This window comes from Micromys minutus (genome assembly GCF_963924665.1).
Source record: "Micromys minutus genome assembly, chromosome: 23".
Taxonomy (NCBI): domain Eukaryota; kingdom Metazoa; phylum Chordata; class Mammalia; order Rodentia; family Muridae; genus Micromys; species Micromys minutus.
The window spans coordinates 12,337,096-12,349,718 of NC_137958.1; positions in this window are offsets into that span (position 1 = coordinate 12,337,096).

Here is a 12,623-nt window from a genome sequence, read left to right on the forward strand (position 1 = left end):
TAGTAGAAGATTGACTTTCAGGTAGCTAGGCTGTGGGTCTAAAGCCCATGCCCATGCCCACATTGACACATCTACTCCAACAAGGCCACACCTTCTAATCCTGCCACTCCCCGAACCAAGCATATACAAACCATCACACTAGCTAAGGCCCTTCTCTCCTACTGAGAGAATGGTTTTAGAAGGTATCTTGCATGCTACCAGAGGAAAAATAAACATTAGGCCAGCTACAAAATATTGGTGTCCTGCCTTCAGGTTATACTGGTACAATTGAGACACAAAGCTTATGGGGGTAACCATTCTCTGATTACATTTAATTGACATGAGATGGTCAAGGTCCATTCATGAGTTGGAACACTTGCCTGATACTGCTTGTGTAGACCAGATAGGCCATGGGCCTAGTGGAAACCCAAATACTATTGTGCAACTAAAGGAATGTAGCAATGAGTTTTAAAGACATTCTGCTATAATCAGATCAGTGAATTGATCACCCATCATTAGAGAAGCTTCCCCCTGCAATAGATGAGAAGAAATACTAGACAAAGCAGAGAATAAGAGACCATGAAATACTTGGTCCTAAATGGTTGTCTTCATCAAATCCTCTTCAGGGATCTGTAGAAGAGATGGGAAGATTGTAAAAGCCAATGAGAATAGAAGACACCAAGGAAAAAAGGCCTTCTAGATAGACAGGATTGATGTGCAAATGCAGTTACAGAGATTGTGACCACATGCGTGCAGCCTGCACTGAGGGGTCCTAGCACCGTAAGGGGAAGCAAACACAAGCTCCCATCCCTAAGCCAGAAACTATCTCCAAATAATAGTCACTCACAAAAGAAAAATTATTTTTCTCCAAAAGAATCTTACTAGGTCTGCAAACCACATTTAAGGGCAGGCCCCAACCCAGCAGTTATATGAACAATACAAAACAGAACCAGTGGTATTTTTGTAAGGTTTGGGTTTTTTTTTTAATTGATTGGGGGGGTGATTTGTTTTTGTTTTTTTAATTCATAATGCTTTGTCTGGTTCTGTCCTCATACAAAGGAGTCCTGTACCTCAAGAAATTACTTCTTAAGAAATTGGAGTTGCTTGTGGTCATAGTAACATGTGTCTTTATTTTTAGAATTGAAGGGTTACCTACCTCATATGTAATTCACTCCTTGCTTTCCAGGATCCAGTAAGAATGTAGAAACTTTAGCTAAGAAATCAGATCAGAAAGCAGGTAGCCAAGGACTTATTGTTTGCCTTCGAGTGTAGTGACTGTATATCCAACAGATGGAATTAGCCAACTGCTGATATAGGTAATTAATAGTTTCCCGAGAGTGAAAATCTAACAGAGGAATCTGGTCAGCACGCACCACTCTGTTGATGCCTTACAGAGAAAAAGCAATGTACCAAGACCAGGAACAATCCATCTTTATCACATCAAACACGAAGTAAGGCTTCAAAATAGTACACTGCAGGGAAAGCTGTGTATGCTGTCAGCTGTGACATTTTCTCCACTGCTACCTGAAGACTCTTACTGTCATGTACTGCAATTGTCCGTAGTTCACACCTTACCCATGATGTTGAGTTGTAGGTAATTAGACAGAGGATGATAATTCAAACCCATCTCCTGCATTCTGAAAGTTTCACCTTTACGTATGGTTGCCTATCACGTGTGAATAGCATTGATAATTTTGCATGTAATTTCAGTCAGTCTGCTGACACAATTTGCCTTCAAAAATGCTTAGTAGAGCTCAAAGAAATCTTTCCTATCAAGACAACAACATTCTGTTCCAATTCCCCATTAACTGCCCTGAATACACAGTTAGTGCTCATTTTCCAGCAGTGGTACGCATTCATGAGGCACAGTGTGAGAAGCAGGGACTTGGTGGAACAGGGAAAATCATAATCAATTCATTCATTTAACTGCATGTTGATGCACAGTAATGACAGGACTTTTCAACAGCATTCCAACTGTTTGAGTAAATTGGAGCAGCTTTGGGATGACAGAGAGAGCCTGGCTGTAAAAGCATTAAAGATCTGTTAGGGTTTAGAAGACACTAACCTTTCATCGCACTTTCAAGAAGTTAGGGGTCTGATCGAAGGGCGGTTTCCATGATGTGGCATGTTTGCATAAAAACTAAATAGCTACGTGTATCACCATGTGTTACATGCAAGGGTGCTGCAGTAAGCAGTGGAAGCAGATCTGCAGACAGTAGCTGCTGGTAATGTTGGTAAGAGCCATCCTTTGAAACAGGACCTCCTGGGGACCAGTAAGCCTGTCAGGTAGAGATTATGGGCTCAGTTCTGGACACCTTACCATTGAGAATCTTGTAAGAAGTGGGTACTTGGATCTATGTTAGAAAACCACCAGGATAGATGCGGTTATTTCATGATTTAGATGTGTTCGTCTTCAAAATAATATCAGTGTCATGATTAAGTGAAACCATATAGAAGTCAAGCATGAAGCAAGCATGAAGCTGTGACTGTCCTTCATGAACTACAAAGTACCTCTACTTTCCGAAATAATAATTCTGCACCACTTTTTCCTCTCCCCGCTCCCTCCAGCTCATAAAGTAATGATAAGAAACTAATAAGCTCTACTTACTTATTTATAGCCCCCAAAAGAAAACAAACCCAGCTCCATGGAGAATCTTAGATCACATGGCTGTTGCCTGTGCTTATTCTTATGACTGGGTGACGGGCTGGGAGAGCCGGCATGCTGGCACAGAAGCTGGCCTTTGAGATGGGCCGTAGCTAGACCTACCCTTGCACAGAAGGAAAGCAATTAGACTGACTTCATGATGAAAGGCTTATAAAAGAATCTGTAGACATACTAACTCACTACACAGAATATGCTAAAGGAGAAAAGCACAGTATGTCATCTCAATTTTGCAGTCGGTATTGCGGAAGCAGCAGATTCCAGCTACAGTCACCAGGTGGTTCCCTCCCCCACTTCCCAATCAGAGGGTATACAAGAAGATCAATGTGGGTGGAACAGGGTAAGCAAAGGGAGCTTGTGTCCTTGTGTCGGAGAAGGCAGGTTCTGAGTGAGGCAGTGGGACATTTCCTATGGGAGTAGTTGTGGGAGAGAGGTGGAAGGCTTGAGCAGAGGAGCCATATACATCATGCTGAGGTTTTGAAAAGTATCACTGCATGCTTTTGAGAGCCAAAGGAAGCTGAAAGCCAGAGAAATAACAGTGGCTCAGATGAAAGCATCAGCAGTGGTTGTGCTGAGGTGGTGGATTCTGGGTGTAATTAGAAAGAAATCTCAGTGGACTTTGTTAAAGAACTGGATGTTAATTGTGAAAGAAAGAGTAGTTGGTAACTTCAGGTTTTTAGTATTGTTATCTGGAAAGACAGTTGACCCTAGCTGCTCTGAGAAAGACTGGTTAACAAAGATTTAAATATGGGCAGGGAGAAGTTGAATATGGTTTTTGTTTTGCTTTGGTTTGGTTTTTTACTGGATATATTTTGTTTACATTTCAAATGTAATATCCCCTTTCCCAGTTTCCCCTCCATAAGCCCCCTAATCTATTCCCCTCCCAGTGCTTCTATGACGGTGCCCCCACACCCATCCACTTCTGCCTCCCCGCCCTGACATTCCCCTACACCGTGGCATCCAGCCTTGGCAGGACCTAGGGCTTCTCTTCCCATTGATACCCAGCAAGACCATCCTCTGCTACATATGCAGCTGGAGCCATGGGTCTGTCCATTTGTACTCTTTGGATAGTGGTACTTTAGTCCCTGGGACTAAACTGGTTGAAACTGTTGTTCTTATGAGGTTGCAAACCCCTTCAGCTCCTTCAAATCTTTCTCTAACTCCCATTCTCAGTTCAATGATTGACTGCAAGCATCTGCCTCTGTATTTGTCACGCTCTGGCAACAGGTAAATCAGGCTCCTGTCAGAATGCACTTCTTGGCCTCAGGAATATTGTCTAGGTTTAGTGGCTGTGTATGGAATGGATCCCCAGGTGGGGAAGTCTCTGGATGGCCTGTGTTTCAGTCTCTGCTTCAAACTTTATCTCCATATTTCCTCCTGTGAGTATTTTTGTTCCCCTTCTCAGAAGGACTAAAGCATCTGAACTTTTGTCTTCCTTCTTCTTGAGCTTCATGTGGTCTGTGAATTGTATTTTGGGTTATTGAAGCTTTTGGGCTAATATCCACTTATAAGTGGGTGCATACCATGAGTGGTTTTTGTGACTGGGTTACCTCATTAAGATGATATTTCCTAGTTCCATTCATTTGCTAAGAATTTCATGAAGTCATTGTTTATAATAGCTGAGTAGTACTCCATTGTATAAATGTACCACATTTTCTGTATCCATTCCTCTGTTGCAGGACATCTAGGTTCTTTCCAGCTTCTGGCCATTATAAATAAGGCTGCTATGAACATAGTGGAGCATGTGTCTCTGTTATGTGTTGGAGCATATTTTGGGTATATTCCAGGAGTGGTATAGCTGGGCCTTCAGGTAGTAGTATGTCCAATTTTCTGAGAAACCTCCAGACTGATTTCCAGAGTAGTTGTGCCAGCTTGCAATCTCATCAACAATGGAGGAGTCTTCCTCTTTCTCCACATTATCACCAGCATCTGTTGTCACCTGAGTTTTTGATCTTAGCCATTCTGACTGGTGTGAGGTGGAATTTCAGAGTTGTTTTGATTTGCATTTCCCTGATGACTAAGGATGTTCAACATTTCTTTAGGTGCTTCTCAGCAATTCGATATCCCTCAGTTGAGAGTTCTTTGTATCGCTCTGTACCCCATTTTTAAATAGGTTCATTTGATTCTTTATAGTCTAACTTCCTGAGTTCTTTGTATATAATGGAAATTAGCCCTCTATTGGATGTGGAATTGCCAAAGCTCTTTTCCCATTCTGATGGTTGCCATTTTGTCTTAATGACAGTGTTTTATGCTTTACAGAAGCTTTGCAATTTTATGAGGTTGCATTTGTCTATTCTCAATCTTAGAGCATAAGCCATTGGTGTGCTGTTCAGAAAATTTTTCCCCAGTGCCAGTGTGTTCGAGGCTCTTCTCCACTTTCTCTTCTATTAGTTTGAGTGTGTCTGGTTTTATGTGGAGGTCTTTGATCCACTTCGACTTGAGTTTTGTATGGGGTGATGAGAATGGATCGATTTGCATTCTTCTACATGCTGACCTCCAGTTGAACCAGCACCATTTGTGGAAAATGCTATCTTTTTTCCACTGCATAGTTTTAGCTCCTTTGCCAAAAATCAAGTGACTATAGGTCTGTGGGTTCATTTCTGGCTTTTCAATTCTATTCCCTTGATCTACCTTCCTGTCTCTGTACTAATAATATACATTTCTTAATCACTATTGTTCTATAATACAGCTTGAGGTCAGGGATGGTGATTCCCCCAGAAGTTCTTTTATTGTTGAGAATAGTTTTTGATATCCTGGGTTTTTTTGTTATGCCAAATTGCTCTTTCTAACTATTTGAAGCATTGAGTTGGAATTTTGATGGAGATTGTATTGAATCTGTAGATTGTGTTTGGCAAGATGGCCATTTTTACTATATTAATACTGCCAATTTATGATCATGGGAGATCTTTTTATCTTCTAAGATCTTCAATTTTCTTCTTCAGAGAATCGAAGTTTTTGTCATACAGATCTTTCACTTGCTTATTTAGAGTCATACCAAGGAATTTCTTTTTTCTTTTTTTCTTTTTTCTTTTCTTTTTTTTTTTTTTTTTTTTTTTTTTTGTGACTATTGTGAAGGCTGTCGTTTCCCTAATCTTTTTATCAGCATGTTTATCCTTTCCACAAATATGGTCCTACAAAGGCTAATAGATGGAAAACTCCAACCCAATGAGGGAAACCACACCCTAGAAAAAGCAAGAAAGTAATCTTCTGTCAACTAACCCAAAAGAAGATAGCTACACAAACATAATTCCACCCCGAACAACAAAAATAACAGAAAACAACTATCATTGGTCCCTAATATCTTCCAACATTAATGGACTCAATTCCCAAATAAAAAGACATAGACTAACAGACTGGATACATAAAGAGGACCCAGCATTTTGCTGCATACAGGAAACACACCTCAGTGACAAAGACAGATACTACCTCAGAGTAAAAGGCTAGAAAACAACTTTCCAAGCAAATAATCCCAAGAAACAAGTTGGAGTAGCCATTCTAATATCAAATAAAATCTACTTTCAACCAAAAGTTACTAAAAAAAAAAGGACACTTTATATTCCTCAAAGGAGCTTGACAGCACACCTAAAAACTCTAGAACACAAAGAAGCAACTATACCCAAGAGGAGTAGATGGCAGGAAATAGTCAACTATTTGGGTGGTGGTAGGGTAGTGATGAGGTGGTGGTTTTGGTCTTAGTGGTGGGGTGGTGGTGGTGGGTGGTGGTAGTGAAGTTGTGGTAGTGGTGGTAGTGGTGGTAGTGACTGGAAGGGGACACGGTAGCTTTCTGAAGTGTCACAGTTATCCTTTATCTTGATGTAAGTGGTGGTTCCAATGGTGCCACTGAAGGTGACTATACATTTTAAATTAATGTATTCTACATTGGAGCTAAAAATTCAAAAATCATTATATGTAATCTATACACACCAAGAAAACTCTGTTTCCATGTTACATTCTCTTCTACATGTACTTTATGCTTATGGTAACTAGTAAGATTTCAATGCGTACTGCCAAACCTCTAAAGGAATTAAGTACATATTCATATAAAAACATATTCATATAGTGTTATACCAAAATGCCTTTAAAAATCTGTACATGTATCTCTTTTTTTAAACAAAATAAAGTCTAATGAAAAAAAACTGCAAAAACAAAAACAAAAAAAAACAAACAAAAACAAAACAAAAAAAGTGATTAGCAGTGGTTCTGTGGTTGACATGATATTGAACCAACCCTTGAGTCACTGAATACCACTAGCTCAGGGTTAAAAACAACAAAACAAAATCAACCAAACAAAAAATTTCATTAAGAAAAGATAGATAGCTAGATAGATAAATAGATAGATGATAGATAGATAGATAGATAGATAGAGATAGATAGATGATAGATAGATAGATAGATAGATAGATAGAGAGAGAGAGAGAGAGAGAGAGAGAGAGAGAGAGAGAGAGAGATAGATAGATAGATAGATAGATAGATGGAGATATCTGCAGTGACTCTCCACTGAGATTCAGTGTCAGAAAGGGAAGGGCAACAGGTGACGTCCCCGTGGGGATCAGTTGTCATGGGAACCTCATTTTCAGATCTTGCAGAGATTGGAAGAAATTGCATTCAGCATAACGCACTCCTTGTAAAGACCTGTGATTTGCAATGCGGAGAAAGCATAATGGCCCTCCTAAGAACACAGCAAGACTTGGAAAGTTATTTCCACAAGGTCATCAGTAGATTCACAGATGTAATGAGTAGAAGTTTTAGATATGTTTATTAGAATAAAACCACATGAATTAAAAACAAAAACAAAAACAAAAACCTCTTGGAAATTCATGCTCCAAAAGTGTACTGACTAAAACAGTGTGTCCACAACAAGATACCCAGCTGCAGTGAGCTGCCTGGTGAACTGTGCTCTGCAGACCACGGCTCAGGACTCAGATAAAGTAGATGTGTGAATTCTCCACAAGATGAACTGTACATTTATGACCATAATTCCAATTGTAAGCAGGGACAGCAGCAATGAAATTATAAACAAAGGAGAGAAGAATCCATAACAGAAAATAGCCAATAAAAAAGGAAAGAAACAAATAATAACCAAAGAACGTTAGAGAAAAAATGGTGCTCATCAGTCTTTCAAGATCTGACAGAGTAATTTACTTTAAGGATCATCCAGCCATGTCCTTGATGAATTCATGGATGTCACTTATAGACACTGTCTTTATAACCTTGTTCTACTGAATATTTATCATGGGCTGGAGGAGACCCCAGGAACTAAAATGTCACAGCATGTACCAGGTGATGGGATTTGCACAACTGGCTGTCTCAGGAGGTGGGGCAGGGCCATAGAGTTTTGAGTAATGTGTATAATAATCAATCCAGTTGGTTCTTTCCCTTCAGGGTTTCATCTCACATCAGGTAACAGTACACCAAGCTCAGAATGAGCAAATTAAATGAGGATGCTTACTTGCAGTTTTTGATTATTTCCATAGATGCCTAAACAAAATACAGAATCATGGCATGCAATTTTGGTGTAAAATAAGGACTGTTTAGAAAAGTCGGTCTTATTAGGTAACAGGGTCTGAAAGCAATCTGATATTGTCAGATGACTTAGGGCTCCATGATTTATGATTTGGGATTGTTCAGGTTCAGTTTTCCCTCTATTTGACTTGCTTTTACAACAAGGAGTCGCCTTTAAGATGGTATTTCTGGCAGAATTCTGAGCCAGTGGTAGACTTGGGAGTTGTAAGTTCATGGGTTATAAGGGAAGTCATGGCCACCAGTGATGTTCTACAGAGAAGATTGGTGAAATGAAGAGAAGCCTAGTATATCCAGAGATGTCTGCTTCGGGGACACAAATGACAAGCCAAGCCAGGCGTGTGAGCGGGTGGGACACACCTATCATCTCAGCACTTGGAAGGTTAGGCAGAAATATTCTGAGTTCGATGCCAGCCTAAGGCACATAAGATACTCAGTCTGTCTCTGTTTCTGTGTCTGTTGTCTCTGTCTCCATCTCCTGTTTTCTCCCCTCCTCTCTCTCTCTCTCTCTCTCTCTCTCTCTCTCTCTCTCTCTGTGTGTGTGTGTGTGTGTGTGTGTGTGTATACTAATAAAGTAAAATGCATATATTAAACCTAACAAAGACAAAAATACATGTATTGAACCTAACAAGTAGATTAGAGGAACTTGAGGACATTGTGAGTTTAGGTTGTTTAGGAGGCACAGTGCAGGAACTTGAAGAATGGATTCCAGACAGGGGAATAAATAGTAAAGACTAAGTTCACATCCCAAAATCTTAACTCCAAGAGGAAAACAGCTCTTATGGACTTCACTGTCCCATCCAAAGGAGTTATACACTGGATTCCCTAGTACCTTAGAATATGACTTTATTTGGAAGTGGAGCCATTCAGATAAAGGTAGTTAAGATGAAGTCATTAGAATGAGGTGCAGCTCAATGTCACTAGCACCTTTATAAAGTTAAAACACAGATGTAAATCCAGGAGAGTGCTGTGTGAACATGAAGATGCCAGGCAGCACACAGGAGGAACCCCCTGCCCCCCCCGTGTTCTCCCAGCACTCAGGAGCCGCTTGTCCTGGGCAGCAGACTTCCACCCCGTCCACCTCCTGATGCAAACGTTGCTTTAACTGACCAGTCTGCAGAAAGATTAGAAATACACAGGGTTGAGAAATGGTAAATGCTTAAAGTGAGAAGGAACTGAATGCATTTTCATGCTAAGAACGAAAGAAGGTTAAAGAAAACCACAGAGTAGACTTAGGGACCTGTGTCGGGACAAGGCACTGAGGGGGGTGAGCTTTAGCCAGGAAGGTTTTTGATTTAGGTGTTTACACTGAATTTTACCTCTGAGTTACAAATGTCTATGAGCCATAGTGTGGGTGTTGGGGACCTAACCTGTGTTAGGGACGAAAGTGAGCTTAACCTCTGAGCCATCTCCAGGCCCTAGGGTCGAGGGCTTTCAGAGCAAAGTAACCGTTTTACAGTTAGGTAGCATGTTACAGCCTGGCTACATGCACTCAAGTCTCCATAATGTATATAAGGGTCCATCTACTCTACATTCACCCACATCTACATAATGTATGTGAGGCTCCATCTACTCTCTGTAACACAAAAAAGTAAGATCAAAGTCAATATAGAAATACAGATTACTGTTTAGCACAATATATACTCCTTCTCTCTTTGTAGATGAGCAAAGTAACTTGATCCTAAAATACCAGTAGTTGTCAGGGGCCTAGCCTGATCTCTAGGGCACTCTGCATTTGATGCCCTAGTAAGTGACCCTTGTCTATGCCTGACAGGTGTCTTCTAGTGATGGACACAAAAACCAGGAAGCAAGTTCTTGTACCAACTGTGACACCATCAAGGAAACAGCCAAAGGTACAGGAGAGGGGCAGGCTGTACCCACAAGAGTCATGAGAGAGAGAAAATGTGTGTGTCTGTCTGTCTGTCTGTTTCTGTAGGTGGGTATGTGCACCTGAGTACAAGCACTCAAGGAAGCGAAATCTGTTTGGTCCACTGGGACTGGAGTTACAGGCAGCCGCGACTCACAGGACATGGGTGATGGGATCTAAACTTCAGTCTTTTTCTAGAGCAATGTGCACTCTTCTAGAGCGATGCGCACTCTTCTAGAGTGATGTGCACTCTTCTGTTGATGTTTTCATGATCTAAAGATACTCATTCCATTTTAAAATCCTTTCTGTAACTGGAAGTTTCTCTTATGGCCCCTTGTTTTACTGTGAGACCTTGAGCTACGCCTTGCTCTGGTCTGTGTCCTTCCTCTCTCTGCCCCCTGACTTTCCCAACTGCTGTTTCTTCTCTCTGCTAGAGTCCCCATTTTGGATGACATGTGCCTTCCTATCCAGGCATCTGGTTGCCCTGGTAACTGAACCCTATAACTGAGCTCCTCTATAATGGTGGTCATGCAGGGCCTGCCGGGCAGTCTCCACTACATAACACCTTTGTGTAGCCTTCAGTACATCTGGACACAGCGGTCCAAGTCCAACTTTCTCAAGAACATAGTTTGTCAGATGGGATTACATCAGAAGAATCAAAAGACCTGACTGTAGAATCAAAGAGGAGGATGGGCAGCTACAAGAAAAGATGCGGGAATCTGCATGGTTCATGTTACCCACTATAGTTGCTTAAGGTCAAATAAAGGAAGTTGAAACTTCCTTGGTTTTCCTAGCTACATTTCAAGTGCTAACTAGTGGCTCGTGGCTAGTGACTACTTCACTGGACAGGGTATAACCAAACATCATCATCATTACATAATGAACAGACAAAATGTGTTGATGGAGATGCTCAGAGCTGAGCTGTGTCACCCCCAAAGCCCAGTTTCCATTCTGGTCACAGCCAGTCGCTTTGGCCATATAAGGAGGTGGTTATCTCCTGCAGATAATGGGAGCACATGGGGGCTGGGGGAGTCTCTCATGATGAAGGACACCCTGCACCCAGAAAGGACTTTGAAAATCCTGAGATTGACTAATTGTAGTAATAGAAACCTTGTCATTGTAGCTTCAGACTAAAGGCAAACCCTGTTTCATATGTAATCCTTTTAGTAATAACAAACTATTTATTAACTTATGTATTTTTTCTTTTTTTTTTATTGGATATACTTTGTATTTACATTCAGATGTTATCCCCTTCCTCAAATCTCATCCCCTCTCCCCCTCCCATTGTCTCCATGAAGGTGCTCCCTCTCCCAATCACCCTTTCCCACCTCAGCACCTTGGCAATGCCCTCTACTGGAAAACAAGCCATCTCTAGACCAAAAGCCTCTCCCATTGATGCCAGACAATGCTATCCTCTGCTGCATATGCACCTGGGGCCATGGGTCTCTCCATGCAAATTCATTGGTTGGTGTTTTGATCCCTGGAAGCTGTGGTGGGTTTGGTTAGTTGATAATTTTGTTTTTCCCATGGGGTTGCAGACCATGTCAGCTCCTTCAGTCCTTTCTCTAGCTCCTTCATTGGGGTCCTCCTGTTAAGTCTGATGATTAGCTGCAAGCATCCTCCTCTGTATCAGCATGTCTCTTGCAGAGCCTCTGAGGAGGCATCCATTTCAGGCTCCTGCCAGGAAGCACTACACGGCATCAGCAATAGTGCTTGGGTTTAGTGGCTGCATATGGGGTGGATCCCCAGGTGAGGCAGTCTCTTGTTGATCTTTTCTCCAATTCCTGCTCCTCTATTTGTCCCTTTATTTTCTCCCATGACTGTTTTGTTCTCCCTTCTAAGAAGGGCTGAAGCATCCACCTGCTGGCCTTTCTTCTCTTTGAGCTTCATAAGTAATGTGAGTTTCTTTGGTATTCAAGCTTTTTGGGTTAGTATCCACTTATAAGTGAGTATATACTATAAGTGCTCTTTTGTGACTGGGTTACCTCACTCAAGATAATAGCTTCAAGTTTCAAACATTTGCCTAGGGATTTCATGAACTCATTGTTTTTAATAGCTGAGTAGTACTTCATTGTGTAAATGTACCACAATTTATCCTTTCCTCTGTTGAAGGACATCTGGGTTCTTTCCAGCTTCTGGCTATTATAAATAAGGCTGCTATGAACATGGTTAAATGTTGGAGCTTCTTTTGGGTATATGCCCAGGAGTGGCATAGGTGGGTCCTCAGGTAGTACTATATCCAATTTTATGAGGAAACACTGGACTAATTTCCATAGTGGTTGTACCAGTTTACAACCCCACCAACAATGGAGGAGTGTTCCTCTTTCTCCGCATCCTCGCCAGCATCTTCTGTCACCTGAGTTTTTTTATCTTAGTCATTCTGACTGGTGTGAGGTGGAATCTCAGGGTTGTTTTAATTTGCATTTCCCTGATGACTAGTGATGCTGAGAATTTCTTTATGTGTTTCTCAGTCATTCTATATTCCTCAGTGGAGAATTCTTTGCTTAACTCTGTACCCCATCTTTTATTAGGATTATTTGATTCTTTATAGTCTAGCTTCCAGAGTTCTTTGTATATATTGGATACTAGCCTTCT